Genomic DNA, 19,421 nt, shown 5'->3' on the forward strand with positions numbered 1-19,421 from the left:
AGACAATAAAAAGAAATAAAATGTATCCAAATTGGCAATGAAGTCATCTCTCTCTTCACATTTGATATACTTTATATGGAATACCCAAAAGCCTCCACCCCCAAACTACTAGAATTCATTCAGCAATCCAATGATGTGGCAGGATACAAAATCATTGTACAGGAATCATTGGCTTTCTTACATTACCAATGAAAATACAGAAAGGGAAATTAGAGAATTGATTCCGTTAGCTACAACACCCAAACAAGAACATACCTGGGAATAAACAAAACCAAAGAGGTAAAGGATCTGTAAGTGAGGAACTATACAACACTCATGAAAGAAATTGAAGAAAACAAAAATGACAGAAGCCCATTGCATGCTTATGGATCAGAAGGATAAACATTGCTAAAATGTCTAGACATTTAATGTTAAGGGACTGCCTAGAGCAATTGATCCTTTTAATGCCATTCCAAAAAAATTCCACCGGTATGTTTTAAAGTGCTGGAGCCAACACAAGCCTAAAATTTGTGTAGAATCAGAGAGACACTGTATTGCTAAGGAAATGCCGAAAAGAAAAACAAAACTGGGAGCATCATGTTGTCTGATTTCCAGTGTTATACAAAGCTCTGATCACCAATACAGCATGGGACTCACACAAAAACAGAACCATAGACCAGTAGAACTGAGTAGAGAGCAATATGGGCAATAAACTCTACAGTCAAATAATCTTCAACAAAGTAGGAAAAATATACAGTGGAATAAAGGCAGTCTCTTCAATAAATGGTGCTGGGAAAATTGGGACAGCTATGTGTAGATGAATGAAACTCGACCATTCTCTTACACCAAACACAGAGAACTCGAAATGGATAAAAGACCTAAACTTGAGGTAGGAATCCATGAGAATCATAGAGGGGAACATAGGTAGGAACCTTTTCAACACTGGCCACAACAACTTCTTTCAAGATATGTCTCCAAAAACAAAGCGAACAAAAGCAAAGGTGAATTTTTGGACTTCATCAATTCAAAAGCTTCTGCACAGCAAAGGAAACAGTCAACAAAACACAGAGGCAACCCAGGGAATGGGAGAAGATATTTGCAAATGATAGTACAGACAACATGTTGATATCCAGGATCTATAAAGAACTCCTCAAACTGAACACACACAAAGCAGACAATCATATAAAAACATGGGCAGAATATAGGAACAGACATTTCTCCAATGAAGACATACAAATGGCTATCAGACACATGAAAAAATGTTCATCATCACTAGCCCTCATGGAGACTCAAATTAAAACACATTGAGATAGCACCTGACACCAGTTAGAACGGCCCAAATCAGCAAGATAGGAATCAACATGTGTTGGAGAGGACGTGGAGAAAGCGGAACCTGTATCTCAACTCTGCTCCAGGAATGCTCCTCTGCACTGGTGCCCCCAGGTGGGTCGCCTCATTTGTCACATTTTCCAGGTGTCCGTGACAAGTCCCAGGCAAGTAAGGGCCCAGGGCCACGGGGAGCAGGGTGAACCCCAAGGCTGCCCAATGCGAGCCAATTCTCAGGAGCGTTCTGCCCAACCGATCCTGGTTTGGGCAGCACGCTCCTGAGAATAGGCCGGAAAATAGGCCGAATTCGCTTCCAACGCCGCACGTCTGAAGGGCCGCAACCCCCTGCCCACCAGCCTGGCCCAGCATCGCGAGGGCTCGCGCCAGAACACGGTCAGGAAGCCCTCTGCGAGGCAGACTGTGTTGAGGCCGACTACTCCTGCTTCATGGCCTGCAGGGGTCCCCTTCCTGGCGCTGTCCCATGGGGCCGGGCCCACCACCAAGCCCATGCTCGAGCCATCGCCTGCATCCCCAGCCTTCTGCTTCCAGGGTCCTGTCCCTCGTGGCCTCCATATCGGGAACCCTGTGTCCCGCAGCCACACATCTCCCTACCACACCGGTGCCAACGGTGCCTTTCAGCACTTCGGACAACCCTCGGAGCGAGATAACCTGCCTGCCCACAATGAGGTCAGCCCCATCCTTGGGCGCCCCATCAGGCCGAAAAGACGGAGGCGAACGCCAGGCCGCCACCTGTCCTTCAAATTTGCTCTGGGAATGCTCCCCTGCACCAGGGCCCTCGGGCGGGCCACGTCATTTCCACGGTTTTTCCGGGCGGCCGGCCCATGCAACGGGCGAGAAAGGGCCCTGGGCCACGGAGAGCAGGGCGGTCCGCAGTGCTACCCAATGCCGGCCAATTCTCATATGTGTTCTGCCCAGACCAATCCCGGTTTGGGCAGAACGCTCGGGAGAATTGGTCGGACAACAACCAGCGAACTCGCTTCGGGTGAAGCACGTCTGCAGCCTTCCCCCACCGGGCCTGGCCTGGCATCGCGAGCACTCGAGCCGGAAACCGGCCAGGAAGCCCTCCATGAGGCAGGATGTGGTGAGGCCGAAGCCTGTTGATCCTCGGCCTGGGGTGGTTCCTTCCCTGGTGCTGTCCCATGGGGCCGGGCGTGGCACGAAGCCCGGACTCCAACCCTCGCCTGCTTCCCGAGCCTTCTGCTTCCGGTGTCCTACCTTCGTGGCCTCAGTATGGGGAACCCTGAGTCCCGCGGCCACTCATCTCCCTACCACCCCGGCGCCAAAGGTGCCTTTCGGCGCTTTGGACAAGCCTCAGAGTGAGAGAAACCTGCATGCCCCAACTGAGGTCAGACCCAATCTTGCGCGCCCCATCCGCCTGAAAGACGGAGGCGCACGCCCTACCGCCACCGGTCCTTCAACTCTGCTCTGGAAACGCTCCCATGCCCCGGGGACCCCTCATGGGCCACGTCCTTTCCGTGCCTTTTCTGGGCGGCTGCCCCATGCCCGGGCGAGAAAGGGCCCTGGGCCACGGAGAGCAGGGTGGTCCGCAGGGCTGCCCAATGCCGACCAATTCTCAAGAGCGTTCTGCCCAAACTGATCCCAGTTTGGGCAGAACGCTCCTGAAAACTGGCCGGAAAACGTCCAGCGAACTCGCTTTGGGTGTTGCACGTCTTTACAGCTGCCCCCATGGGCCTGGCCTGGCTTTTCGAGCAATTGCACCCGAACACTGGCAGGAAGCCCTACGTGGGGCAGGCTGCGGCGAGGCTGATGCCTCCTGCTCCTCGGCCTCTGAGGGTCCCCTCCTTGGAACTGTCCCATGGGGCCAGGGATGCCCTGAGACTCGGGCTCGAAATTTCACCTGCTTCCCAGCCTTCCGCTTCCGCTGTCCCTCCGTACCTCCATCTGGGGAAACCCGAGTCCCCTGGCTCCTCCTCCCCTTTCCACCCCGGCGCCAACGGTGCATTTTGGTGCTTCGGACAAGCCTAAGAGCGAGAGAAACCTCCATGCCCCAACTGAGGAGAGCCCCATCCTTGGGCGCCCCATCCCACCGAAAAGATGGAGGCGCACGCCCTGCCGGCACCCGTTCTTCAACTCTGCTCCGGGACCAGTCCCCTGCACCGGAGCCCCGCGTGGGCCGCATTGTTTCCGCACCTTTTCCGGGCTGCTGTCCCATGCCCCGGGCGAGAAAGGGCCCTGGATCACGGAGAACAGGGCTGTCCCCAGGGCTTCCCAACGCCGGCCAATTCTCAAGAGCATTCTTCCCAAACCGATTCTGTTTTGGGCAGAACGCTCGTGAGAATTGGCTAGAAAACATCCAGCTAACCCGCTTCGGGTGTCACATGTCTGCACGGCCGCCCCACTGGGCCTGGCCCGGCTTTTCGAGCAATTGCCCCACGAACACCGCCAGGAAGCCCTACGTGGGACAGGCTGCGGCGAGGCCGACGCCTCCAGCTCCTCAGCCTGCAGAAAACAACCGGAGAACTCGCTTTGGGCGCCGCTCCTCTGCAGGGCCGCCTCCCCCGGGCCTGGGCGGCATCACAAGCGCTCGAGCATGAACCTCGCCAGGAAGCCCTCCGCGAGGCAGGCTGCCGGGAGGCCGACGCCTCCTGCTCTTCAGCATGCGGGGGTCCCCTCCTTGGCACTGTCCCATGGGTCCAGGGCTGCCCCGAGACTCGGGCTCGAAATTTCACCTGCTTTTAAGCCTTCCGCTTCCAGGGTCCTGTCCCTCCGTGCCTCTATCTGGGGAAACCTGAGTCCCGAGGCCATGCCTCCCCCTCCAACCCCGGTACCAACGGTGCACTTTGCCTTTCGGACAAGCCTCGGAGTGAGAGAAACCTGCATGACCCAACTGAGGACAGCCCATCCTTGGGTGTCCTTTTCAGCCCGAAAAGACCGAGGCACACACCCTGCCACCACCCGACCTTCAACTCTCCTCCGGGAACAATCCCCTGTGCCGGGGGTCCCGCGTGGGCCGTGTTGCTTGCTGCCCCTTTTCCAGGCAGCCGCCCCATGCCCCAGGCGAGAAAGGGCCCTGGGCCACGGAGAGCAGGGCGGTGCGCAGGGCTGCCCAACGCCAGCCAATTCTCATGAGCTTTCTGCCCAAACCGATCCCAGTATGCCCAGCTACCACCCGTCCTTCAACTCTGCACTGGGAATGCTTCCCTGGCCAGGGCCTCCGGGTGGGCCTGGAGGAAACTCGTTTTGTTTCTGCGCGTTTTCCGGAAAGCCGACCCTTGCTCCAGTCGAGAAAGGGGCCTGTGTAATGGAGAGCAGGGTGCTGCGCAGGGCTGCCCATGGCCGGCCAATTCTCCCTATCCCAGTTTGGGCAGAACCCTCGTGAGAATTGGCTGGAAAATGCCTGGCGAACTCGCTTCGGGCACTGCACGTCTGCAGGGCCGCCCCACCTGGAATGGCCGGCATTGCGAGCGCTTGAGCACGCACATCGCCAGGAAGCCCTCCCCGAGCAGGCTGTAGTGAGGCCGACCTCACTGCTAATCCTCGACCTGGGGGGTCCCTTCCCTGGCGCTGTCCCATGGGGCCAGGCCTGCCATGAATCCCAGGCTCGAAATTTTGCCTGCTTCCCAGCCTTCTGCTTCCGGGGTCCTGTCCCTCGGTGCCTCCATCTGGGGATCCCTGAGTCCCACGGCCACGCCTCCCCCTCCCACACCGTCACCAAAGGTGCCTTTGGGCGCTTCGGACAGTCCTCGGAGAGAGAGAAATTTGCATGCCCCAACTGAGGTCAGCCCCATTCTTGGGCGCCCCATCCACCCTAAAGACGAAGACGTTCGCCCGGCGGCCTCCTGTCCTTCAACTCTGCTCCGGGAACACACCCCTGCGCCGGGGCCTCCGGGTGGGCCGCGTCGTTTCCCTGTGTTTTCCGGGCAAGAAAGAGCCCTGGTCCACGGAGAGCAGGGCTGTCGGCAGGGCTGCCAAACACGGGCCAATTCTCACGAACGCTCTGCCCAAAACAATCCCGGGTTGGGCAGAACTCTCGTGAGAATTGGTTGGAAAACGCCCGGCAAACATGCTTCGGGTGCCGCACGTCTGCAAGGCCGCCCCCCCCATCCCTGGGGCTTGGCACAGCATTGCTAGCAATCCAGTAGGAATCCCGCCAGGAAGCCTTCTGCGAGGCAGGCTACGGCGAGGCCGACGCCTCCTGCTAATCCTGGGCCTGCGGGGAGTCGCATCCCTGGTGCTGTTCCATGGGGCCAGGCCCGTCACGAAGCCCTGGCTCAAACTATCGCCTGCTTCCCCAGCCTTCTGCTTCCGGTGTCCTGTCCCTCATGGCCTCCATATCGGGAACCCTGAGTCCTGCAGCCACGCATCTCCCTACCACACCAGTGCCAATGGTGCCTTTTGGCATTTCGGACAACCCTGGGAGTGAGAAAACCAGCGTGCACACAATGAGGTCAGCCGCATCCTTAGGCGCCCCATCTGCCCGAAAGACGGAGGGGCACGCCTGGCCGCCACCTGTCCTTCAACTCTACTCCGGGAACGCTCCCCTGGGCCAGAGGCCCCGCGTGGGACACGTCGTTTCCGTGCGTTTTCCAGGTAGCCGACCCATGCCCCGGGCGAGAAAGGGCCCTGGGCCACGGAGAGCTGGGCGGTCCACAGGGCTGCCCAACACCGACCAATTCTCACGAGCATTCTGCCTAAACCGATCCTGGTTTGGGCAGAACGCTCCTGAGAATTGGCCCCAGTGCATAGGAGCGTTCCCAGAGCAGAGTTGAAGGACAGGTGACGGCCGGGCTTCCGCCTCCGTCTTTAGTGCGGATGGGGCGCCCAAGGATGGGGCTGACCTCAGTAGGGGCATGCAGGTTTCTCTTGCTCCGAGTCTTGTCCGAAGCAACCAAAGGCACCGTTGGCGCTGGGGTGGGAGGGGGAGGCGTGGCTGCGGGACCCAGGGTTCCCCAGATGGAGGCACCCAGGGACAGGACCCCGGAAACAGAAGGCTGGGAATCAGGCGAAATTTCGAGCCCTGTCTTCGTGGTGGGCCAGGCCTCATGAGACAGCACCAGGGAGGGAACCCCCCAGGCCGAGGATTAGCAGGAGGCGTCGGCCTCACTGCAGCCTGCCTCACGGAGGGCTTCCTGGTGAGGTGCATGCTCGACCGCTCGCAATGCCGGCCATGCGCGGTGGGGCTGCCCTTCAGACGCCTGGCGCCCGAAGAGAGTTTGCCGGGCGTTTTCCAGGCTCAGGGACAGGTTGTATCATAAGATGGTATTCCAAAACAGAACCCTGAGGGCAGATGCCTGAAAACCTAATCAGGTGTTCCAATGAGGTCCAATGGCATGTGAGGTTCAATCTTCTGACTCAGGACCATTGACGTGGCTGTCCATCTGAATGTAGCTAATCAGGTGTTTCATACTGTGCATTTGCATCTAGACAGCCGCCAAAATTGGAGTGGGCTCAGGGGCCTTGCAGGTTTCTCTTAATCTGGAAGGTTTGGGCACCGTTTCCTTGGGGAATTCAGCCACAGTCCTTTGGTGCACCTCGAGTGACTCCATCCAGGAGGGCATGTGAGCCATGGTTTTGGGAAAGAAGTCTGCAAACACAAATTCAGGTTCGGATTAGTCACGAGGTGATCACAGGCCAATTGCATAGACCTGGGTGTCAGCTCATCAGGAACTGTAATTCGGATGACTAGAAGACAGTAGCACAGACTTTTCCATCTGGATTGTGTGTCCAGAATGACCTCAGAATGTAGGTGAGGTCTCATGCATCCATGGGAGACTTTTTGTCTCTAAGGATACTGGCGGCTCCCCTTAGCTTGGTGGCTTTTTCAGGGAAAATAAGAGTGCTGTTTTACATCTTAGAGGTGCCCCAAAACAGGGATTTTAGATATGGGTTCTAAGTCTGGGTGCCTGGAAAATCCCACCAAGGGTTAGAATTTGGGGTTAGGGGAGTACCAGGCCTGCAATGCAGGAACCTTGTGGTGGAACTGAGAGAGTTTGTTTGAAAGCATACTTGGGTGAGGGTCACAATGCCTGTTTGTGCCCTGGGGAGCCATCAGGAGTTGGCGTGGTCACATTGGCCATGTACCTTGCTCCCACTTTGAGAGCTGGATACCCATTTCAACACCCAGGTGTCCTTCCATGGAAAAGGAGTAGAACTCTATAGTGTTTCAGGTTCCCCCATTGGAAGGATTTCAGCAAAATCTGGGGAAAGGTGCGAGAATATCAAGTATGGGTAGAGATGACAGACTTGGGCCATGGCCAGTCCCACATGCTAGATATGGGACCTGCACTCCCTGTGACTGACTCTAGGTCGGGACACAGGCTCTGTAAGACACAACACTAGTGGCCAGGGAAGTCTATAAATCGGGGTTCCCTCCAGGGCCAAGCAGACTGATCCTAATGTGGGGATTCTGGGCAGACTAACCAGGCACTTCTTCCTATGAGGGAGGCAGAATGCTGCATTGCGGCTCCAGAATTCAATATCAAGAGGCCTTGGGGAGCAGTAGGGTGAGGATGGAATTGTAGACACAAGCTACTGTCCAATTCAGTGCCAAGCGGAACGCAGTTCCAGTGTGAAGCATCTTTTTTGATATATCCAGCACCTGAGTAAGGACGGATGTCAGATGTTTGCTCACACTAGAGTTTGTGTCTACAATGACCAATAAATGGAGGGGTGGCATCAAGAGCCCATGGAGGATTTCCCACTCTGAGACTTGTGAGATGCTCCAAACAGCAAGGTTTCCTTCTACTGGACAGGTGGAGTCTGGTTTGTTTGCTCCACAGGACCCCATGTTTGGGTAGGAGAGCTCTTCGGCATGGATGCCTGGAAAGCACACCTCCATTGACCATTGCAGCTGAGGAATATGGCAGTTTTGTTCTGATGACTCTGGGGCGAAGTACCAAGGCCTTGAGTTGACATGGAATATCTTGCACATGGGTCACAATGCTGGTTTGTTACCAGGGAGATCTTACAATGCACTGTTGGCAAAGGGGCCTTGCAGGATTCTCCTACCCTGAGAGTTTGACACATGTCCAAGAGCACGGTTTCCTTCTGGGGACAAGAGTTGTTCTGTTGTGTGGCTCAGGGACCACATGTTGTATCATAAGTTTTTTTATTCCAGAATAGGCCTCTGAGGACAGATGCCTTAAAAACTAATGGGGGGTTCCAATGAGGTCCTGGTTCAATGTCTGGTTCAATATTCTGACTCAGGACCATTGACTTGGGTGTCTGACTGGACGTAGGGAATCAGGGTGTTTCAGAGTGTGCATTTGTATAGAGTGTCCTCCAATATTGGGGTGGGCTCAGGGACCTTGCAGGTTTCTCCTAATCTAGAGGTTTGGGGCAACTATGATGGGTGAAGTTTCCTTGGGAATGACAGGCACAGTCCTGTGGTGTGTCTCCAAAGACGAGATCCTGGAGGGCATGTGAGCTATGGTTTGGGAGAGACGTATGCAAAGAAAAACTTGGGTTAGAGTTAGTGTCAAGGCGATCGCAGGCCCAATGCATAGACCTGGAGAGCAGCTCATCAGGAACTGTAAAGAGGGTGATACTAATGCGGTAGTACAGGCTATTATATCTGAATTGTGTGTCCCGGATGGCCTTGGAATGCAGATGTGTTCTCATGGATACATGGGAAACTTTTCCTCTCTAAGGATTCTAGCGGCTCCCAATAGTTTGGTGGCCTTTTCACGGAAGGGAATAGGGCTGTTTTCCATATTAGGGGTGCCTCAAAACAGGGATTCAAGAGACGGGCTCTGGGCCTGAGTGCCTGGAATATCCCGCCAAGTGTTAGTATTTGGAACTAGGGGAGTACCAGGCCTGCAATGCGGTATCCTGGTGATGCAACTGAGAGGGCATATTTGAATGCATGCTCAGGCTTAGGGGCACAATGCCTGTTTGTGTCCAGGGTGGCACCCATGAGTGACAGTGGGCCCCACTCTGAAGGTTGGACACCCATCTCAACAGCCAGGTTTCCTGCCCTCAGGAATGAGGAGTTCTCCTGTGCTTCAGGTTCCCCCATAGGCAGGGATTTGAGCTATGGTCTAGGAAAGATGCCTGAATACTCATGTTGGATAGAGATCATGGTTTTTGGGCTATGACATGTCCCACCTAGAGGATATGGGGCCCACTGTCTGCGTGGCTGTCTGGAGGTCATGGCTCAAACTGTGTCAGACAGAGCCTGAGTGCCCATAGTGGCCTATGATATTAAGGTGCCGTCAAGGCCCAAGCAGGTGGATCCTCATGTGGGGTTTCAGGCAGACTCTACAGGCACGTCTTCTTTCTTTGTGGTAGGCAGAATGCAGCATTGTGGCTCCAAAGTTCTCTATCAAGAGGGTTTGGGGACAAGGAAGGTGAAGATGGACTTGTAAATATAATCTATGGTTCAATTCAGTGCCAAGCGAAAGACAGTTCCAGTGTGCAGCAGCTGATGTGAGGTACCCAGGACCTGAGTAAGGGCAGATGTCAGATGCTTGCTCACACTGGAGTTTGTGTCTACAATGACCGCCAAATGGAGGGGTGGTGTCACGAGGCCATGGAGGATTTCCCACCCTGAGGCTTGTGAGATGCTCCAAATAGCAAGGTTTCCTTCTACTGGACAGGGTGAGTCTGGTATGCTTGCTCCAGTGTCCCCCATATGGAAAGTTTGGGTGCAGAGCTCTCCCGCATGGATGACTGAAAAGCACAACTCCATTGACCACTGCAGGCAAGGAACATGGCAGGTTCGATCTGGTGGCTCTGGGGTGAGGTTACAAGCGGCCTGAGTTGACCTGGAGTTTCATGCTGTTGAATCACAATGCTGGTTTGTATCCAGGGAGACGTTAGAATGTTGGGGTGGTCAGAGGCCATGCAGGATTCTCCTACACTGAGACATGGACACAGCTACCAAAAGCAAGGTATACTTTTGGGGACAGAAGCGGTTCTGTTGTGTGGCTCAAGTAACACATGTTGGAATATAAGTCAGTATTGGAGAACAGGCCTCTGGGAACAGGTGCCTAAAAATCTAAACTGGGGTATCAATGAAGTCCTATAGTCATGGTAGGTTCAAACTTCTGACTCAGGCCCTTGGATTTGGATGTCTGCCTGGAGGCAGTGGCTGATTATGTGTCAGAATGTGCATTTGGGTCCAGAGCCTTCTTAGAAATTGAGGTGGGCTCAGGGGATTTTACTTTGCTCCTAATCTTCAGGGTTTGGGCAAACGTGAAAGGCAGAGTTTCCTTTGGGAGTGTAAGGAGAGTCATCTGGTGTGGCACCATAGGCCCCATCATGGGGGGGCATGTGGGCCAGCGCTTTGGGGAGAGATATCTGCAAAAGCAAACTAGGGTTAGAGTGAGGGCCGAGGTGATCACAGGTCCGATGTTCAGGCCCTGAGGGCAGCTCATAGTGTACTGAAATTAAGGTGTCATAGCGCAGGTTCTTCTGTCGGGTGTGTGTCCGGGATGGTCACGAAAGGTAGGTGTGGCTTCATGAGTCCATGAGAAATTCTTCACCTCTGGGGATTCTGCTCAGCTCCCAAGAGTTTGGTGTCTCTGAGGGAAGGGAAGAATGTTGTTTTCCGTCTCAGAGGACACCCAAATAGGGATTCCAGAGACAGGTTCTGGGTCTGGGTGCCTGGAAAACATGAACAAGGGTGAGGATTTGGCCTTAGGGACCTGGAAGTCCCACTCTGTGGGCTCCTGATCCAGCTACTGCGGGGTTTTGTTTGGAAGCAAGCTCACGCTGAGGATCACAATGCCTGTGTGTATCCAGGGAGTCTTCTATGTGTGACCGTGGTCTCATGGGCCATGCAGCTGGTTGCCACTCAAAGAGTTGGGAAGGAGGAGTACTCTTGTGCGTCAGGTTCCCCCATAGGAATGGATTTGAGCTACGGTCTGGGACAGAGGACTGAATATCCAGGTTGAGTAGAGATGTTGGTTTAAGGCCACAGGAAGTCACATCTTCAGGAAATGGGGCCCATCTCTGGGTGGCTGACTGGATGTCCTGGCTCAGTCTGTGTCACACAAAGCCTTCAGCCCAGGGAAACCTAAAGACGGAAGTCTGAGAACACAAGCTAGGCTTAGGTTTCTGGGTGAAGACATGTCAAGAACAATCTACAGACCTGAATCAAGATCTCGTGCATCTGAAGTCAGGGCGAGGATGAGACGATCACTCAGGTTGGAGCGAAATCCTCTTTGCCAGGCCATCCCCTGTGCCTGAGAGAGAAGCGCGGTGGCGCCTGTGGAAAGAGCCTTAAGGAAAAGGACACGTCTGTCACTGCAGAACGACGGAAGCTTGGCTGCTAAGGCAACATGAGGGGAAGATTAGGGGAGGGGAAAGGGCTCCACTCTGAGGAAGGAGTCTGGGCAGAAAGCATGCCTGTCCTGAGCCTTTGTCCCAAGGAGACAGCAGCTCCTTGGCCACCTGACCGTGGTGGAGCCAGGGGCTTGCCACCAGGCGCCTACTCTGAACACGAGAAACAACCCCCCAGAAAGACCTGGCCATCACAGGACGCGAACATGGAGCCCGGGAAAGCAAGGCCCAAGAGGCACAAGCTCTCCCGCAGCTCTTCTTCCCTAATGCGACTGTAGCCTTGCTGAGGAAGTAGAGGCGAAGTGCTGTTCACTGCAAACCAAAGCCTCTTCGAAGGCACAGCATTCTCTGAGAAATGTTCTGCGGGCTGCTGCTGCTTGCAGAGCCCAGTATCGCGTTGGGAGAAACCCTCATACAGCGAAACCTCTTTGTCTGGGCATCTCCCCTGGGAAAGCACAGCATTGGTTGGGAAACCAGAGTTGGGTTTGGGGATGCTGCTGCTGGCTTGCCTGAGCGAGTCTCCGCAGCACGGTGGATGATCCCCGCATGGAGCGAAATTCTCTTTGCCCTAGCATCTCCTCTGCCTGAGAGAGAAGCATGGTTGCACACGTCTGTCACCGCGCTCCCCAGGAGCAAGTGTGGCGAAGGCACAGCTCGCCGCCTCCGGGGAAGTGGAGGAGCCCTTGGCCTTGGGTTCGGGTAACGCTCGGGAAGCAGGATAGCCTGCCGTGGCACGCAGAGCAGGCCGGTGGCAAGACATGTGTCACCCGCTCCCCGTGCGGACAGATGAAAGCCTGCCTGCTAAGGAGACATGAGGGGACGACTAGGGCAGGGGCGCGTGCTCCACTCTGAGGAAGGAGTCTGGGCAGAACACAGGCCTGCCTGTGCCTCTGGTCCCAAAGGGAAAGCATCTCCTTGGCCACCTGTCCCAAGGGCAGACTTGGGCTTGCCACCAGGTTCCAAACCCGGAACTCGCAGAAACAACCCCATGGAGAAACGGGCAGTCAGATGCCACCTTCCACCAAGATGTGGCAGCATAGTGGGTGGCAGGGGGTGTGCCGGGGCAAGAGTGGAGACAGTCCCCCACAGTTCCCATCACAGTGCCCGGGTGGTTTGCAGGGATCCTGTCGCCTCCTCTCTCCTGTGGTGAAGGCACTGGCCTAGACCTCGAGTCTGCCTGAGTGCAGGAGCAAAAGGCAAAGCCTTACCTACGCCAGGAGATGGTAATAGGCCTAGAGTGCCATGCTAGGCCACGCAGCCTGCTGTAGGGTTGTGACTGTGTCTGCTTAGTTCGGCTTAGCAATGTGAACCCCGGGCGTGAACTTGGAGCCCTGGAAAGGAAGGCCAAGAGGCACCAGCTCTCCCGCGGCTCTTCTTCCCTGCCGCGACAGAGCAAACGACCAAAGCCTTGCTGAGGAAGCAGCAGCGAAGTGCGGTTCGCGCCAAGCGGAAAACGTCTGCGAAAGGATAGCAGTCGCTGGGAAATCAGAGTCGGTTCTGTGGGCTGCTTTTGTTGATTTCTTAGCCTAGTATTCGCAGCACGATGGGACAAACCCGCATAGGGCTAAAGCCTCTTTGCCGTGGCATCTCCTCTGGGAAAGCACAGCATTCTTTGGGAAATCAGAGTCGGGTCTGTGGGATGCTGCCTGCTGCTTGCCGGAACTAGTCTCCACAGCACGGTGTAATAAACCCGCATGGAGCGAAATCCTCTTTGCCTGGGCATCCCCTGTGCCTGAGAGAGAAGCGCGGTGGCGCCTGTGGAAAGAGCCTTAAGGAAAGGGACACGTCTGTCACTGCAGAACGACGGAAGCCAGGCTGCTAAGGCAACACGAGGGGAAGATTAGGGCAGGGGAAAGGGCTCCACTCTGAGGAAGGAGTCTGGGCAGAAAGCATGCCTGTCCTGAGCCTTTGTCCCAAGGAGACAGCAGCTCCTTGGCCACCTGTCCATGGTGGAGCCAGGGGCTTGCCACCAGGCGCCTACTCAGAACTAGAAAAACAACTCCCAGAAAGACCTGGCCATCACAGGACGCGAACATGGAGCCCGGGAAAGCAAGGCCCAAGAGGCACAAGCTCTCCCGCAGCTCTTCTTCCCTGATGTCGCGACTGTAGCCTTGCTGAGGAAGGAGCGGCGAAGTGCTGTTCACTGCAAACCAAAGCCTCTTCGAAAGCACAGCATTCGCTGAGAAATGTTCTGCGGGCTGCTGCTGCTTGCAGAGCCCTCTCATGGTGGGAGAAACCCTCATACAGCGAAAGCCTCTTTGTCTGGGCATCTCCCCTGGGAAAGCACAGCATTGGTTGGGAAACCAGAGTTGGGTTTGGGGATGCTGCTGCTGCTTGCCTGAGCGAGTCTCCGCAGCACGGTGGATGATCCCCGCATGGAGCGAAATCCTCTTTGCCCTAGCATCTCCTCTTCCTGAGAGAGAAGCATGGTTGCACACGTCTCTCACCGCGCTCCCCAGGAGCAAGTGTGGCGAAGGCACAGCTCGCCGACCCCGGGGAAGTGGAGGAGCCCTTGGCCTTGGGTTCGGGAAACGCTCGGGAAGCAGGATAGCCTACCGTGGCACGCACAGCAGGCCGGTGGCAAGACAAGTGTCACACGCTACCCGTGCGGAGAGGTGGAAGCCTGCCAGCTAAGGCGACATGAAGAGACGACTAGGGCAGGGGCGCGTGCTCCACTCTGAGGAAGGAGTCTGGGCAGAAGACAGGCCTGTCCTGTGCCTCTGGTCCCAAGGCGAAAGCATCTCCTTGGCCACCAGTCCCAGGGCAGACTTGGGCTTGCCACCAGGTTCCAAACCCGGAAAACGCAGAAACAACCCCATGGAGAAACGGGAAGTCAGATGCCACCTTCCACCGAGATGTGGCCGCATTGTTGTTGGCAGGGGGTGTGCCGGGGCAGGAGTGGAGACAGTCTCCCACTGTTCCCCAACCCAGTGCTCGGGGGGTTTGCAGGGATCCTGTCGCCTCCTCTCTCCTGTGGTGAAGGCACTGGCCTAGACCCCGAGTCCGCCTGAGCTCCTTACCTACGCCAGGAGATGGTAATAGGCATAGAGTGCCATGCTAGGCCACGCAGGCTGCTGCAGGTTTGTGACTGTGTCTGCTTAGTTCGGCTTAGCATGGTGAACCGCGGGCGCGAACTTGGAGCCCTGGAAAGGAAGGCCAAGAGGCACCAGCTCTCCCGCGGCTCTTCTTCCCTGCCGCGACAGAGCGAACGACCAAAGCCTTGCTGAGGAAGCAGCAGCGAAGTGCTGTTCGCGCCAAGCTGAAAACCTCTGCGAAAGCATAGCAGTCGCTGGGAAATCAGTGTCGTATCTGTGGGCTGCTTTTGTGGCTTGCCTTAGACTAGTACTCGCAGCAGATGGGACAAACCCGCAGAGAGCGAAAGCCTCTTTGCCAGGGCATCCCCTCTGGGAAAGCACAGCATTCTTTGGGAAATCAGAGTCGGGTGTGTGCGATGCTGCCTGCTGCTTGCCGGAGCTACTCTCCACAGCACGGTGTAATAAACCCGCATGGAGCGAAATCCTCTTGGCCCGGGCATCCCCTGTGCCTGAGAGAGAAGCGCGGTGGCGCCTGTGGAAAGAGCCTTAAGGAAAGGGACACGTCTGTCACTGCAGAACGACGGAAGCTTGGCTGCTAAGGCAACATGAGGGGAAGATTAGGGCAGGGGAAAGGGCTCCCCTCTGAGGAAGGAGTCTGGGCAGAAAGCATGCCTGTCCTGAGCCTTTGTCCCAAGGAGACAGCAGCTCCTTGGCCACCTGTCCGTGGTGGAGCCAGGGGCTTGCCACCAGGCGCCTACACTGAACTCGAGAAACAACCCCCAGAAAGACCTGGCCATCACAGGACGCGAACATGGAGCCCGGGAAAGCAAGGCCCAAGAGGCACAAGCTCTCCCGCAGCTCTTCTTCCCTGATGCGACTGTAGCCTTGCTGAGGAAGTAGCGGCGAAGTGCTGTTCACTGCAAACCAAAGCCTCTTCGAAAGCACAGCATTCGCTGAGAAATGTTCTGCGGGCTGCTGCTTCTTGCAGAGCCCAGTATCGCGTTGGGAGAAACCCTCATACAGTGAAAGCGTCTTTGCCTGGGCATCTCCCCTGGGAAAGCACATCATTTGTTGGGAAACCAGAGTTGGGTTTGGGGATGCTGCTGCTGCTTGCGTGAGCGAGTCTCCGCAGCACGGTGGATGATCCCCGCATGGAGCGAAATCCTCTTGGCCCTAGCATCTCCTCTGCCTGAGAGAGAAGCATGGTTGCATACGTCTGTCACCGCTCTCCCCAGGAGCAAGTGTGGGGAAGGCACAGCACGCCGCCCCCGGGGAAGAGAAGGAGCCCTTGGCCTTGGGTTCGGGAAACGCTGGGGAATCAGGATAACCTGCCGTGGCACGCACAGCAAGCCGGTGGCAAGACAGGTGTCACCCGCTCCCCGTGCAGAGAGATGGAAGCCTGCCTTCTAAGGAGACATGAGGGGACAACTAGGGCAGGCGCGCATGCTCCACTCTGAGGAAGGAGTTGGGCAGAAGACAGGCCTGTCCTGTGCCTCTGGTCCGAAAGGGAAAGCATCTCCTTGGCCACCTGTCCCAAGGGCAGACTTGGGCTTGCCACCAGGTTCCAAACCCAGAACTCGCAGAAACAACCCCATGGAGAATCGGGCAGTCAGATGCCACCTTCCACCAAGATGTTGCAGCATGGTGGGTGGCAGGGGGTGTGCCTGGGCAGGAGTGGAGACAGTCCCCCACAGTTCCCCATCCCAGTGCCCGGGCCATGTGCAGGGATCCTTTCGCCTCCTCTCTCCTGTGGTGAAAGCACTGGCCTAGACCCCGTGTCTGCCTGAGCGCCGGAGCAAAAGGCAAAGCCTTACCTACGCCAGGAGATGGTAATAGGCATAGAGTGCCATGCTAGGCCACGGAGGCTGCTGCAGGGTTGTGACTGTCTGCTTAGTTCAGCTTAGCAAGGTGAACCCCGGGCGCGAACTTGGAGCCCGGGAAAGAAAGGCCCAAGAGGCACCAGCTCTCCCGGGGCTCTTCCCTAGTCTCCACAGCACGGTGTAATAATCCCACGTGGAGCGAAATCCTCTTTGCCTGGGCATCTCCCCTGGGAAAGCACAGCATTCGTTGGGAAACCAGGGTTGGGTTTGGGGATGCTGCTGCTTGCCTGAGTTAGTTTCCGTAGCACTGTGGAAGATACCCGCATGGAGCGAAATACTCTTTGCCCTAGCTTCCCCTCTGCCTGAGAGAGAAGCATGGTTGCACACGTCTGTCACTACGCTCCCCAGGAGCAAGTCTGGGGAAGGCACAGCACGCCGCCGCCGGGGTAGAGAAGGAGTCGTTGGCCTTGGGGTTTGGAAAATTGAACAGCCACAAGCAGAAAAATGAAATTGGACCATTTCCTTACTCCATACATTAAAATAGTCTGGAAATGGATGAAGAAGCATAATGTGAGAAAGGAATCCATCATAGTCCTTGAGGAGAGAACAGGTAGCAACCTCTTTGACCTCAGCAGCAGCAACTTCTTCCTAGGAACATCGCCAAAGGCAAGGGAAGCAAGGGCAAGAATGAACTATTGGGATTTCATCAGATCAAAAAGCTTTTGCACTGCAAAGGAAACAGTTAACAAAGCCAAAAGATGACTGTCAGAAGTTATCTGGGAGAAGATATTTGCAAATGACATACCAGATAAAGGGCCAGTATCCAAAATCTATAAAGAGCTTATCAAACTCAACACCCTAAGAACAAATAATCCAATGAAGAAATGGGCAGAGGACATGAACAGACATTTCTGCAAAGAATACATCCAAATGGCCAACAGACACATGAAAAAATGCTCCACCTCACTCGGCATCAGGGAAATACAAATCAAAACCAGAATGAGATACCACCTCACACCGTTCAGAATGGCTAAAATGAACAAGTCAGTCAATGACAGATGCTGGCGAGGATGTGGAGAAAGGGCAACCCTCCTACACTGTACGTGGGAATGCAAGCTGGTGCAACCACTCTGGAAAACAGCGTGGACGTGCCTCAAAAAGCTGAAAATAGAACTACCCTATGACCCAGTGCTTGTAGTTCTGGGTATATACCCTACAGATACAAACGTGGCATTCTGAAGGGGCACATGCACCCAAATGTTTATAGCAGCAATGTCCACAATACTTAAACTATGGAAAGAACCTAAATGTACTTCAACAGATGAATCAATAAATAAGATGTGGTATATATGTACAATGGAATGCTATGCAGCCATCAAAAGAAATGAAATCCTGCTATTTGTGATGACGTGGATGGAACTAGAGGGTATTATGCTTGGCGAAATAAATCAATCTGAGAAAGACAACTATCATATGATCTCCCTGATATGATGAAGTGGAGATGCAACATAGGCGGTTTCGGGCGTATGAAAAGAAAAATAAAAGAAGATGGGATTGGGTGGGAGACAAACCATAAAAGACTGAATCTCACAAAACAGACTGAGGGTTGCTGGGGGGAGGTGTGTTGGGAGAGGATGGTGGGGGTATGGACATTGGGGAGGGCAGGTGCTATGGTGAGTGATGGTGAGTGCTGTGAAATGTGTGAACCTGGTGTTTTACCCCTAGGGATAAAAACACATTATATGTTTATAAAAAAATTTTAAAAAATAATTTAAAAAATCCATTAAAGAAAAAACACATATTGCAAGCCCAGAGCTAATCTCATATTCAATCAAAAACGTTTGAAAGTTTTCCCCTTAAAGATCAGAAGAAAGACAAGTGTTTCCACTTTCACTACTCTCATTTGACATAGTACTGGATGTCCTAGCCAGAGAAACAAGGAACACAAAGAAATAAGAGACTCCAAAAAAAAAAGGAAGAAATAAAATTTTCTTTTTTTTGGATAACATGAACTTACATGTTAAAAAATCCTAAAAACTTCACAAAAAAATTTGAATAAACAAATTTAGTAAAGCTGCCAAATACAAGATCAATATATAAAAGACAAGAATTTTGTTTTGTTTCATTTTTTTTAATATGGAATGCTTCCCAGTTTTTCATGTCATCCTTGTTCAGTGATCACGCTAATCTTCTCTGCATCATTCCAATTTTAGTATATGTGCTGCCAAAGTAAGCACAAGACAGGAGCATTTTAACACTCTAATGATGAACTATCTGAAAAAAATAAAGAAAACATTCTAATTCACAATAGCATCAAAAGTAAAAAATACTTAGGAATAGATTTAACTAAGAAGATGAAAGATCTGTACTCCATAAACTATGACATTGATAAAGAAATTGAAGGAGACACAAATGGAAAGATAGCTCATATTTATGAATGGTAAGAATTAACATTGTTAAAATGTCCATACTACCGAAAACCATCTGTAAATCCAATTCCTATAAAAAATCCAATGTTAGGGGTGCCTGGGTGGCTCAGTGGGTTGAGCCGCTGCCTTCGGCTCAGGTCATGATCCCAGGGTCCTGGGATCGAGCCCCGCATCAGGCTCTCTGCTCAGCAGGAAGCCTGCTTCCTCTTCTCTATCTGCCTGCCTCTCTGCCTGCTTGTCATCTCTCTCTGTCAAATAAATAAATTAAAAATCTTAAAAAAAAATCCAACATTATTTTTTTACAGAAGTAAGTAAAGAATCCTAAAATTTATATGAGACCATAAAAGACAACAAATAATCAAAGCAGTTCTGAGAAAGAATGAAGATGGGAAATTACACTTCTTGATTTGAAACTATACTACAAAGCCCTCATGCTCAAAACAAGAAAGTATACTGGCATAAAAACAGACCAATAAACAAGTAGAACAGAATTGAGAGTCCAGAAATAAATCCTTTCATACAGTCAGCTAATATTTGACAGGGGCCAACATATCTAATGGGTAAAG

At 53.7% G+C, this 19,421-nt stretch overlaps 1 non-coding gene across 1 annotated transcript; it reads right to left on the reverse strand.

Annotated features, from left to right (window-relative positions):
- Positions 1 to 18,556: 18,556 nt before the first annotated feature.
- LOC131840009 (U6 spliceosomal RNA) lies at positions 18,557 to 18,663 on the reverse strand. The gene has a single exon (XR_009357129.1). It is a non-coding gene; the product is annotated as a U6 spliceosomal RNA (small nuclear RNA).
- Positions 18,664 to 19,421: the final 758 nt, after the last annotated feature.

Source organism: Mustela lutreola, chromosome 8 (genome assembly GCF_030435805.1).
Source record: "Mustela lutreola isolate mMusLut2 chromosome 8, mMusLut2.pri, whole genome shotgun sequence".
In the NCBI taxonomy this organism is placed as follows: domain Eukaryota; kingdom Metazoa; phylum Chordata; class Mammalia; order Carnivora; family Mustelidae; genus Mustela; species Mustela lutreola.